At 38.2% G+C, this 14,255-nt stretch overlaps 1 long non-coding RNA gene across 1 annotated transcript; it reads right to left on the bottom strand.

Moving 5' to 3' along the window:
• Positions 1-2,599: 2,599 nt before the first annotated feature.
• On the bottom strand, positions 2,600-3,855 carry LOC149155602 (uncharacterized). The gene is made up of 4 exons (XR_016262922.1): positions 3,483-3,855; positions 3,315-3,377; positions 3,194-3,228; positions 2,600-3,007 (listed from the first exon to the last, which is right to left on the bottom strand). It is a non-coding gene; the product is annotated as an uncharacterized LOC149155602 (long non-coding RNA).
• Positions 3,856-14,255: the final 10,400 nt, after the last annotated feature.

Genomic DNA, 14,255 nt, shown 5'->3' with positions numbered 1-14,255 from the left:
AATAGAGTTATATTTTATTTTTATTTTTTTATTATTTTTGGGAGTAAATAGCTTGTCTCTCTCTATAAATCTGGTCATAACCAAAAATTTTGACTTTAAATTGTTGAATTTTTTTCAAAATTTATATTACTTTTCTAACCAATTGAACTACCTCTACCCCATATATATATAAGTTAAAAATTAATTGAATTGTTATATATCTTTTGATAATAGTAAATTAATAACTATTTACATAAATTAATAGTAATAATAATATAAATATATATCATATATTGTAATAATATGTATTTAATTTTTTTTTCCAATCATATTATTGTAATTTACTTTTGAAAATAAGTATTTTGCTTATATTTTAAATTAAAAAAAAAAAAAAAAAAAAAAATTAACATTAAAAAATTTATAAATCATTGTTAAAATGGTTACTTAAATTAAATTTAAATAATTTAAGAAAAAAATATCTTTATTATTCCAATAATCTTATTTTAATATATGTTTATCTTTATTTTCATCCAAATTTACTAAAAACATATTTACAATTAAAAGCTACTTAAACTAATTCTGAAAAGCTAGAAAAACTACTTCTAACTAGAACCATATATTATGATACAAACTCTCTATTGAAACATTCATAATTTAATAATAAAAAATGAACACTGATTTGTTATTACTCACAGTGAATATCTAAACACCAAATAATTTGATTTCTTCTTCCCTGTGTCTATACTAAATTTGGTTGAACTATCTCTTCTTACCAATCCCTATAATAAATCAAGTTGAACTATCTCTTCTTACCAATCCCTATAATAAATCAAGTTGAACTATCTCTTATTCCCTCTTTGAAGTGCTGACTACATTTCGTCTCCAACTTTCTTTGTGTACACATTCTAGTGCCCTTACTCATGGTTCCATACCCGGTAAGAAATCTATTTACAGAATGGGAATTTCAACGCATTTCGTTCAAAATTATATCTTCGTAAAAATTTCATAAATCTATTAGGTTAAATTTTTAATGATGCGTAAATGTTGCTTATTCAAAATTCTTTGTTTGTAAAAAAAATCATAAATCTCTTGGTTTAATTTTAGGAGATTTGTAAATGTTAATTATTCAAAATGTGTAGGTTTATTAATATGGAAACTCTAAATTAGATATCCAAGATTACATCATGAAAACTAACTGTAACATCCTAGGCTTTATGAATGAATCACTGTGGTCATTAAATTATATTTTTCTGCATTAATTTCTTTTACATTATGACAATGACGGAGGTTGGAAAGCTAGAGTACAATTTGCTACCTAATTTATGATTAATTAAAAATTCTGACATGATTAATTAAAAATTCTGACATGTTAATAAAAATAAACTGTTTAATATAATTAAAAGAAACAGAAACAGTTATCAAGAATAGTTACACCCTGCCTTGGAAATCCAAGGGAAATATAGAGGGGAAAATAAAGAAAAAATGGCTATCCTAATGCTGGGTGGACAGACCAGTGGGAAGTTGTTCAATTACAGTAAAACAAAGAGCAGGACTTGGGTGGAAAGGCCAGTGGGAAGTCGCTCAATTATATTAAAACGGAGTGCAAGACTTGAGGCTCAATTATAGTAAAACGGAGTGCAGCACTTGAGGCTGGATAGTGAAGTCTTGAGGCCCAAGGCACCAACTGTAGCTGGATACAATCCAAGTGAAAGAGATAAAGTACTTGGGGGAGAGCTTGGACGTGATTGCTAGACTCGTGGTTGGGAGGAGAGACTTTCTAGACAAATCTAGACTTACATATTGACAATTAAATTCACTAACTGTAGCTGGATACAATCCAGATGAAAGAGAGAAAGTACTTGGGGGAGAGCCTGGACGTGATTGCTAGGGTCATGGTTGGGAGGAGAGACTTTCCAGACAAATCTAGACTTACATAATGACAATTAAATTCAGGTAAGTCTCATAGATTTCTTTTGAAGAAGCGCTAACATTGGTTTATAGAAAGATATTTGTTTATAAGAATAGAATCCATTAGAATATTTATGCAGTAGCATATAGTAATAGTAACGCAGTAAGGCTTAACAAGATACAGGCTTACCGCATGTTACTTCTAACAAAATAATGCACAGGTAGTAATATTGAACACTCACCCATAAAGAATTTATGCTTAAACTATTCTTTTGACAAACAGGAGATATACTGTAATACTAAAACTATTTCTTTGACAAATAGAAGATATATTGTAAAAAGTAATAATTGTCGAGTTACGAAGTCATGCAACAACATTAATAGAATCTGCAAAAATCATTCTCTATATAAGCATGGCATTTCTAGAATCCGATGGAACAATTCTCTATGATGAAGTCGAGTATTATTTATAAGTCATAACATAAGAAATGTTAAAACCTTAAAGCGAAATTTCCTCTCTCAGCAAAGACTCGAAATCATTATTCCAGTTCAAAATAATAAGAAAATCGAATAAACGACAAGGAGGAGACAATTCTTTAGCTAGTATTTAACAAATTACATCAAAGAGGAAAAACAAGAAGTAATTTAGCATTCCTAACATATTGCATCTTAGTCGTTTTCTCATTAAATCATCTTTCCAGCAAGGCAACAATAGAGCCAAAATGTAAACAGACATAATGGAATAGCGAAACATATGCATGTACCTATAGGAATAAAACAAAACACCTTAAATCAAATATCGAGGGATCAAACTGAAGGAAAGGCCAAAAGGCCTCGAGTTATCAGTCCCTCGAATTGCGAGCCTTCAAGAGATTCTTAAATTTACAAATAACTTACAATGACAGCCGCAGACTCATGAGTCTCAAAAAAACCCTGAAGCCTATCTACAAATCTACACTGTGATTTTCTGAGGACGGAAATCTAAGCCATTCTCATAATCTTTTAATTAAAGACAAGAAGACGGTAAATCTAGGCTAAGCCTTCTGCCAGAGCAAAAATTTCTTCAGCCAACCAAAATCGAAATAGTCATCTTAGAGAGCTCGTGAAGATATGTTCCAACCTGTGAAAAATCGTGAAGAAAATGAGTTTGCAGGGACTCTGGAGACGCAGGATTAGACACGAAAGCACCCTGACATTAGCAATAGCTTACCTACAAAGACATTAAGGTCATTCTCAAAACCTGCAAGAGAATGCTTGTATTTTTATTGAATTGTAAAGGGAATAAACATGAGAAAATCATCCTTACCTAAATTTCGAGAAATCCACTCGTGAGCCACCCACCTACATTGCACGGAACCCTTCACAAGGTTAGGCACGGTGTGGAAATGGAAATCTGTAAACGGAAAAACCGACAGTCAGAAGCTTACCTCCATTAAACCAGCATTGGAAACCACCATCCCTCATTTAGCCTGAGGGACCTTGTGTCAAGCCTGGCCAGCAAAAACCATATAGTAGCCTTATGTATCGAGAAGATTTTAATTACAGACATTGAATAATGGAGAGAGATATGGATTGAGAATGAGGGCGTTGGTTACCTCCCCGCAAGTGATGAACAGACGGAGCCATGAACCATGGACAAAAGTCGAAGAACCAGCGGACAAACTAAGGGTCGAAGGCGTTGCAGAGTGGCCGGCACCCTCACCTCCGGGAAGCAAATGAATTCCTGTTCGATCGGAGACGGTGAGTTGAGCAGTTGGAAAAGCCCTAAACCCTTCTCACCGTCAGATCACTCCAACCAAATCGATGGATGAGGATTATACCAGGGTCACAGTGAGACCAAGCTGAGGGACAGACGCGTTCGATGGAGTAGCCTAGATGCAAGCCATGTGGCTGAGCGTACAGGAGGTCTGCAACCCAAGGTCGAGTGACGAGTGGGAGGCCATGTGATTCATTAAGGCATGGCAGAGGAACATGTTGTGAAATTTAACACAATAAATAAATCAACCATCGTGTCATAAAAATCCGCACCTGCCTCCGTGGCATATGAATCATTTTGGTACAATGCATAACCGTAAATGTTAAAGTTTTATTTTTTTTATTATATATGTTTTGGTTTTTAGTTGTTAGTTGTTACAAATGGTATCAGAGCTCAGGTTCATACACTGAGACTTTTTGGGAGAATATATATATATATATATGCAATGAGTGTGATATCTTTAATTTAACTAAGTGAATATGTATGTGAACACAGAGATCGTCTCAACACAAGAAGGGGCAGAATGCAGAGGAGCCTAAGACCACCCAATTCACCAAGAACAAACTATGTGAATGCTAACCCTGATATTTGGATTCAGATGGTATATATATATATATATATATATTCACTTAGTTAAATTAAAGAGATCACATTCATTGCATATATATCTTTATCTAAAGATATATATATAATGAATGTGATCTCTTTAATTTAACTAAGTTAAATTAAAGAGATCACATTCATTGCATATATATGTATTAACTTAAAGAGATCACATTCATTGCATATATATCTTTATAGATATATATGCAATGAATGTGATCTCTTTAATTTAACTAAGCGAACATATATGTGAACACAGAGATCGCCTCAACACAATAAGGGGCAGAATGCAGAGAAGCCTAGGACCACCCAATTTGCCAGGAACAAATTATGTGAATGCTAACGATATTTGGATTCAGCTAGTATGTATATATATATATATATATATATATATATATATATATATTCACTTGGTTAAATTAAAATTAAATAGATCACATTCATTGCATATATTATATATATGCAATGAATGTGATCTCTTTAATTTAACTAAGTGAACATGTATGTGAACATAGAGATCGCCTCAACACAAGAAGGGGCAGAATGCAAAGGAGCCTAGGACCACCCAATTCACCAGGAACAAACTATGTGAATGCTAACCCTCATATTTGGATTCAGCTCGTCGAGGAATCTCGTCAAGCTAATGCAGTCCTACTCGAAACCGTGTAGAAGCTCCGTGCGGAGATGACAAATTTAAGAACATAGAACATACGACTACGTCTAGAACAGGAGAAAATCCTCAGAAGTCTGTCCAATTGACAGAACCAAAGACATCCTTTTATGGTTTTCTAAATTATCAATTTTGTCTCGCATCTTCTCACTTTCTCTTCCATTTCATTTAACAATTTTGTCTTGCATCTTCCTCATTCTCTCTTCCATTTCATCCGTATTTGAGAATTCCTTTCAATAATTTCAATTTGTATTACTTTGTTTTTAATTCATCATTGAATTTTTTCCATTTATAGTTCCAATTCATGATTGCTCTGATTCTGTTCACCATCACAAAGACCAACCTGAATTTAATTCCTACTAAAACCAGGAATTTTAATTTTAATTATAAAACAATTACCCCTTTATTAACAAACTCAGATCTGAGAAGAACTTGGCCTGACTTGAAGCATGTTCACATCGTTCACAAAATGGCAAACCAATTAAATTATTTCCCCGCCGAAGAAATTTGCAATCGCACATTATAAACAATATTGCAGGTGGCCGCATATCCATTTCCCTTCTTTATACAAAATTCATAAACACCTCTTATTCCAATCTCATAGATTTATAAATGCCCACAGTACAAAATTCATGAGTTCATTAATCTCTAAAACCCAAACTCGATAACCAAAATCACATCCGATCCTGAAAAGTAACAGAGAAAGCCAACTTGCGTTGAACTTCATAATCATTTTCTTTAACCATTACAGAAATTCATAGACGTCAATCATTTACAATTCATGTCCTTTTAATAACTTCATCAGATCTGAGACGGTAGATTCCATCAATGGAGATTACCAATAAATTGTGACCTATGTGGAATTCCCGTGGCTTTGCGCGCTTTTAGAGAAAGCCCTTTGAATTACCTTAAAGCTGCTGCTGTTCGAATATGAATCTACAGATTCCAGATCGCGTGAATGAGAAGAATCAGATAGCCATGCGGACAGATTCATCTGAATTTCGTTAATGCTTGCCCGGCGATTCAAATCCTCATTCATGCACGCCCTGGCCAGCTCTGCCATGGCGAACGCCACATCCAACAGATACTCATCCTTCAATGCCGGATCCATGAAACCGTTGAGTTTCTCCTTGGGATTTGAACCCTCGACCAAAGCCCCAATTGTGTCCACAGCGTAACTTCCATGTGCACATCTCCATTTCCGCAGATAACCGCGGGTTTGCCAGAGAGAAGCTCCAGCGTGACCACACCAAAGGCGAAGACGTCGAGCTTTGGCGTGACGAGACCCTGCCCAACATATTCCGGCGCCATGTATCCTTTCGTGGCCACCACATGTCTCGTCATGGAAAAACCCTCGCCTACAGATTTCGCCAGACCGAAATTGGCAATCTTGGCACGGAAATTCCTGTCGAGTAGAACATTGTTGCTCTTTATGTCCTTGTGGACGTAAGCCAGAACGAAAAAATTGTGAAGATAAGCGAGCCCATTTGCCACATCCAAAGCAATTTCCAGTCTCTGTCGCCAGTTCAGACCAAGCACCGAATTGCTCTGTAAACAGTCGGCGAGTGAACCATTGTCGGCATACTCGAATACCAGATATGAACAGCTTTCCGTCACACAGAACCCTGAGAGGTGCACCACATTGAAATGCTTAATCTTTTGAAGAATCCCAATTTGCTGAGAGACGTCACCCTAAATCTGCTTCACGGCCACCAGGATTTCGTTGATGACGTCGCGGTAGACAGAACCGGCGATTCTGTTCGCCAGGCTAAAATTCGTCGTGGCTGCTTCCAGTTCCTTCAATTTCTACCGAGGTAAGGTTTGCCCCAGTTCTTGAATTTCGACAACCAGATCGTCGTGCAACGCTTTTGCCGCGCCTTTTTTCGCGACGAATTTTGGTTTCATCGGCTCAGAGCTCGACTGCTCCGGGCGGCGCCGGTTAGTTCTCTTTCTTCTGAATAAAATACAGCCAACTGTCACCGTCGTTACCACCGCCACGGCGGCGGCGATTCCGACACCAAGGCTGACTCGAAGTCCCGCGTTGGAGCCACCTTTGCTCAGAGGTAGGGGAACGAGGTTGGGGGAGGCGGGGGCGGTGACGGGGCAGGGGAACTTGTGGGCTCTGTTCGCAGTGGAACCAAGAGCGTGGTGTACGGGTAGATGGTCTTGTTGTTAGAGGTGAGACTATTGGCATCAAATAATTATTTCACAGTTGCTCCGTATTGGGTCGCAATGGTGTCCAAATCGTCACCCATTTGAACCAAATAAGAGAGAAGGTATTTGAATCCATCGCCGACCTGAGCACTCGTCGGGCAGGCACATCTGAGAGGGACCTGGAGGCTCATACCGATCTGAAGCTCTGTAGCAGAGACAGAATTTTGCTGCATCATGGCCTGGCAAGTAGAGAGCCCCTGCTAAGTGTTGTTGGCCATGATAAAATATGAGTCGTTTGGTTGAACAACATAGCTTGTGCTGGCCTGCGAGTAGTTTCCATTGCAAGAACAGTTGATAGGAGCTATGACTGTTTTGTCCATGTCGAGGAGCTGGGTGTCTGAGAGCTTGTTGATGTGAGCCATCTGGGATTTGTTTGAATTGAGCAGTGAGCTGATATTTGCCAGGGTCTGATAACCTGTTTGAGCTCTGTAAATTGCATAGGCCTGGGATGTTCGTTGTTGGCCATTGCAGGTGTAGCCGTAGGTGATGTCGGGGGAATTGTCGGAATTGCAATTCAGTTGAGCGTTTTGTTCATACAACTGTTGCGTTGATGCTTCAGTGGCAAAACAGAGAATAATAAGGATCCAGTAGTCCACGCATCCCCGATTCATCATTTCCCTCTGGTTGAGCAGGGCAGGTATCAATTTTGAAGGCATCCTGGCTGATAATGTGCAGCGGAGGGTAATTAAAGCCCACTACACCATTTGCGGGAGCCGACGATACACCATTGTCATCTAGCGCAGAATTCATAGGAGGAGGCGGCAAGTCACCGAAGAATTCCTTTCCTAATAGATGGTGAGTCAACGACGAAATGTGTAACGACCTGCAGTTCTGGGCGCACGGGTAGAGCTGAATGAACAGCGTTTGGCTTGAAGTGCGACTACGGTTGGACGATATGCCAGCTCAGACTTGGTTATGCGAAGTGTGTGCGCATAATATGAGGAGGGCGAGTGACTTATACGCATGGGAGCGTGGTGTAAAACGTATGAAGGCCGACCTATGACTCAAAGACAAGCCGACGAGCTGGGAAACCGAGTTTGCCAAAGTTGAAAATTGGCTAAGTGTAAATTTGGGGTTTCCCAAGATTTAACTTGTACTTTGTAAAAGTGAAGATTGTATAATATATATTGATTCGGGCAGACTCATATTGCAGGGAGTTGCCCCTTCCTTTACACTATTGTGCATTTCTCTTGTATATGCCATTTATGTGAATGTTATGGGCTTTCACTTGTATAAAGGAACACATTAATAATACTTGGAAACGAAAATCAGACTAAGTATGGAACGTTAGGCGTAGTCTACAATCGTAAGTATTGGTGAAAAGAAAATGATTGGTAGTGTCGCACCTCACTATAAGCGGTTGAAAGACTACCGCAGGTGTAGGGGCGTGACAGTTGGTATCAGAGCTGGTGAACTGAATCAAGGAGTTGATTCTACACAAACCGAAGACTTGGCAGGGAGCTCAAGTTTTGCAAGTGACAGGTGGAATATCAGGGTGATTCAGGTGAATGGTGAAACAGGTTTAGCAGAGGTGAAGCATAGTGCTTGGGCCAAGCTGAACGACAAGGCATGGCAGGTTTGGAAGAATGCGAAGGGAAGCTCTTGCTTACCTTATACAAGTTGAAGCAGATGAAAGAAGAAAATCCCCGGATTCGAAAGGAACTTGAAGTCTTGGAGAAGAATGTTGAAGACAAACTTCTTCAACTTGGTTGGACAATGGAGCAGGATGAAGTTGCAGATTGTGCTAACAAGGAAGAGGAAGCCGTGATGATTGAGGATGTTGCAGATATGACAACGATGGAGGATGAACTTGAAATTGATCAAGTTGGACCAGGATCGTGCAGTTTGCAGACATGGATGAATGAGGATACTCATATGGAGGGTCATAAAGTAAGTGTTGATACTTGTGTTTCACTTGAGCATTTGGTAGATGGACCGTATGTAGGGAAGGGCAAAGTCAGTTTGCCGATGCAGGGGAGGATCTTACCATGGATGACTATGATGAGACCTTGTATGGAGAAGCAAGGATTGTCGATTGTTGTAGGACTTGTTGGGATTGTTTGTGACCTTATGGTAGAAGGTGCAAAGGCCCGTGACAAGGGAGGAACATGATGATCGTTGTGAAGGATTGAGTCATGCTTTAGCCACATGGAGAATTGGCTAAGTGCCCGACATGACTCTTGGATAGGTTGGAGGGCACACACTTGAGGTATGATGATGCTTGGGTGGACTTCTCATGGCCGAGGCCAAGAGATAGTCTTGGTGGAACCTTCAATGGGGTAGCTATGATGGAAGGGACTCGTCATGATGATGATATGGTTGGGTGACCGAGTTCACTAGGCCGGATTTGTAGACTTGGATGGGGATGAACGATTGTTGTAGTGGGTCTACTTGGTTGGACTACATGGGCAACTTAGACATGGACATCAGGTTGGAAACATGGAGCATGACAGTCTAATGCAGGGACATTGTGCAAGAGCACTCGTAGAGGTGTCATTTATGGGCATCCAATGAGGAGTGCCAAGGCAAGGATGTTGTGCAGGTGGATTTGCTAGCGTGACATGGAGACTTATTACTTATGAGTCGATGGAGGGGTTGTGCACTCTTGTACAACAAGGCCATGGACTTGGATGGAGTTGTGAGCAAACTATGGAGCATTCCTACTACATGGAGAGCTGAGACATCTTGCAGAGACCTTCGGGCCGTGACTCGTATGCTTGCTAAGATCTTGGTTGGAGATGACTCATGGAGCTCATGATGACATGAGATTTTTGTGACTTTTAGGGACTTCATATATGGTGGACTTGGAGGATTTGATGCATTGAGGAGCTGAGGTCAGAGACTTTGATGCAGGATGGGGTGCATACTTTCAAGTACATGTATGGGAATGGCTTGAAAGAGTGACTTGATGTGGAGGATCGATATGAGACACTTTGGAGTGATGGAGTTACAACGATGATGATGCCTTGGTGGCAACACTTGGGCATGGGTTGAGCCGAGACTTAACCACCTTTTACACATGGGAGTTGATTGATCTATGATCATGGGCAACACATGGATAGATGAGACAGGTGCATACTTGTTTCTATGACAGACTTGAGGGATGGCACATTGCAGATATGATGGAGGTTGCTTCATGGACCTGGATGTGGCACATTGAGAGTCGGAGTTTGATGAGATGGTCTCTTCATATTGAGGAGGCACACATATGGATGATGATGTTGGGATAGATGTGGCTGATTTCATGCAGCACATTAGTACCAGACATCATGGACAACATGTTGCAGATGAGATGAGGACTACTTCATGGACCTGAGCATGGCGTATACCTATGGAAATGGATTCTTGATCGAGTTGAGGATGTGACAGGATGTCCTGAGAGATGACTGATGATGGCATGAGGATGTGCATTCTCATGGTTTGAGCGTGACAGTTGGATTAGCTACCCAACTAGTTCTGACATGGGGGAGCTCAATGTGCAGATATGTGTTAGCATTGTGTTGGAGTATCATGGTAGCAGTTCACACAAGGATGACACACGATGAGGTCGACACGAGATGTTGCAGGAAGCATGTAGCTTAGGATGGAGGGGCCAGCCTTCCACGATAGGGAGCAGCATGCGGAGATTGCGACGAGATGGTCGATGATCATGGATTGAGATGATTTCCGATGTATGACATACCGATGGGGCATATACCTTGGTATGGTGATCTTGGTGACAAATGGTTGTCGGGACGAGACATGATGGAGACGGCATTTTGCAGGGATGGTTGCAGTATGTGGAGGAGTTGACATCATGGATGATACAGTTGTTGATGATCTTGGTGGATGGCTACCAGGATGATATGTTGTTGAGGACGACAACGACTTCAGGTGGAGGAGGATGTAACAACCTGCAGTTTTGGGCGCACGGGTGGAACGTGCATGCGCACGGGTAGAGCTGAACGAACAGTGTTTGGCTTAAAGTGCGACTGCGGTTGGACGATATGCGAGCTCAGACTTGGTTATGCGAAGTGTGTGTGAATAATAGGAGGAGGGCAAGTGACTTATACGCATGGGAGCGTGGTGTAAAACATATAAAGGCCGACCTATGACTCAAAGGCAAGCCGACGAGCTGGGCAACCGAGTTTGCCGAAGTTGAAAATTGGCTAAGTGTAAATTTGGGGTTTCCCAAGATTTAACTTGTACTTTGTAAAAGTGAAGATTGTATAATATATATTGATTCGGGCAAACTCATATTGTAGGGAGTTTCCCCTCCCTTTATACTGTTGTGCATTTCTCTTGTATATTCCGTTTATGTGAATGTTATGGGCTTTCACTTGTATAAAGGAACACATTAATAATACTTGGTAACGAAAATCAGACTAAGTATGGAATGTTAGGCGTAGTCTACAATCGTAAGTATTGGTGAAAAGAAAACGATTGGTAGTGTCGCACCTCGCTATAAGCGGTTGAAAGACTACCGCAGGTGTAGGGACGTGACAAAATGTGTGGGGCCGCGTGGATACTTTATGTGTTAGGAACTTTTTGAAAGATTATTCAACGCGATTCTTTCTTCGACCAAGTTGTGAATTTAAGAAGAGTTTTTGGTGATGTTGAATTTATTTCTATCAATAAAAAATAATTTTAACATTTATAAGATTAAATTTAAAAAATAATTTTTTTTAACCAAATTCTAAATAAAATTTTACCTACTACCCAAAATTGTTTGTGAATTCTATAGACAACGCCCATTACTATAATTTCATAAGTCAAAGATTCAGAGATTTAAAAAAAAATCCAAAAAATGTCTTATAGAATTTTCTTGGGAGGGAAAAGGTAGTTTGCCAGATTAGCGGGTAAGAGTTGACTGCCTTATGCTTTCATGTGCGACTGCATCTTATAAACTAATTTCATATGAGATCTTTGGATTCAGATTTCTGTAGGGTTCGTCTTTTGTAAAGATATCTCACATGCTTGCCGGGCAGGGAATGTATGAATACGCTAGCCTTGGAACATAAGTTTGATTTGACTTTTTACTTTACAATGTAAGTTTGATTTTTTATTTTTAAAGTTCATTGTCAAGTTAACCATTGCCCAGTTAATCATTGGTATTTAAAATTTTGTATTTTTTCCGTATTTTAATTTTTTTGGGTAGGTAAGCATCCACGGGGATATGAATCAGTGACCTATTGCAAGGAGTGTCTTAACAGTGCACCCATTCACCGTCAATCCAAAACCCCGTGAGTATTCCATATGTTAATTTAATTATTCAAGTATATTCAAATTTATATATGCTTTAGTATATTTAAAAATAACTTATATTATTAATAATTATTTCTCATCATAATTTAAATTTTTTTTCATAATATATATATAAGAATAAGATGTAAATAAATATATTTATCGAGAATTATTTCTCATCATAATTTATATTTTCGATTGTAAATTTGTAGAGTTACTAATGATCACTACTCACCAAAATTTTTACAAATCCTTATACCTACTTTATCCAATTCACATCTCAATTTATTAGTTCCTCCCAATGCAAAACTATGAGAGCTAATTTACCTTTTAATCACTATTACTCTAGCATTGACTAATATAAATTATATTTTTTTATATAATTTTCTTCCACACATAATTTTTAACTTGAATGAGAAAAACTAATTTTCCTTCCCACACTTATTTTCCTAGACCAATCGCTTTAACAAAATAATAGAAAATCAAAATCTTTTTAATTATTTGACTCATTTCTTGTTGTCTTTAATGATAGATTGGAATGAGAAAAACTAATTTTCCTTCCCACACTTATTTTCCTAAACCAATCGCTTTAACAAAATAATAGAAAATCAAAATCTTTTTAATTATTTGACTCATTTCTTGTTGTCTTTAATGATAGATTGTGCAAAAGCAAAAAAAATTGGATGTAGCAAAATAACAAATGGTTTAGTAAATGGGGTATTTGCTTGAACGGGTGTCCCATAAACAACAAAGAGATAAAAGCTTTTGTTGTGGAAAAGTTCCACAAACGTACTTGGGATAAGGAGCTAGGAAGAAAGAAAAATTACTATATTGAAGTGTTTAATCTCACTCATAATCATCAACCAAAAGCATACATAGAGGCCAATATCTCTTGGAGAGCCAAAATCCTTATTGCTCAGTTAAGCACTAATTCTCATCAACTTCGTTGTGAAACAGGGTGCTGGAAAATGCCAAAGGAAGTGTGGGAAGAAAGGGTATGCATTTTTTGTTCTTCCATAAAAGTGGAAACAGAAAAAGATTTCATTTTAGAATGTGAGGCCTTCAAAGACATCAGGGAAAGTTGTGCAGATATGTTGGCAACGAGCTTTTGGGATAATCTATTCAGTGAGGGGGTTGTCGAGAATTTGGGAGCATTTATTGTGAAGCTTCACACAAAAAGGGCTGAATACATAAGTAGATGAAGAAGCAATCTGTCCCATAGGCTATCTTTAGCCTCGTAGACGTTAAAATAAATTCTTTCTTTCTTTCTTTCACATCTCTTTGATTATAATTAATAAATTTTCTTTGCATTGCATCTCTTCCATCCTGCGAATGCTTAAAGGGCCGAACTTTTTTCATTGGAATACACCATTTCCATATATATTAATACCAAATGGATTTTATTTAATAATTTTAAATGATTTTGTTTTATTTGGACGGTTTAATTTACAAGGTAAACTCATGTATAATTTAAATAAAATAGGATATTATGATAATTTAAATAAGTTCAGATATTATGATTGTTTCACTAAATGTAATAAAAAATTCATAATTTAATGATAGGTAAATATATAATAAAATTATATATATGAATGAAAAATATAGCTATTTATAATTTAAAATAATAGGTATTATATGAAAATTATAAATTAAAATTTACACGCGAAATATTTATAAAATTTACATGTGAAATATTTATATACATGTCGGGGTTGTGAAAGTCCACTATGTGGTCCAAGTTTCTCTGGCTGACAGCCCCACCATGTGCACTGGGACCATGTGCACTGGGAAGGGATGATCGAGAAGACAGCATTCTGGAGGTCTATGGTGCTAAGGCAGGTGAAGAAGAAGTGGTATGTAGATTCTGAGTTGTCTTTACATAAATTGCACCCAAAAAAAATC

This window comes from Pinus tabuliformis, chromosome 9 (assembly GCF_031772625.1).
Source record: "Pinus tabuliformis cultivar Carrire ecotype Pingquan chromosome 9, CPIR1, whole genome shotgun sequence".
Classification (NCBI taxonomy): domain Eukaryota; kingdom Viridiplantae; phylum Streptophyta; class Pinopsida; order Pinales; family Pinaceae; genus Pinus; species Pinus tabuliformis.
Note: the sequence above shows the minus strand (reverse complement) of the source record. Positions and strands in the feature narration are given on the sequence as shown.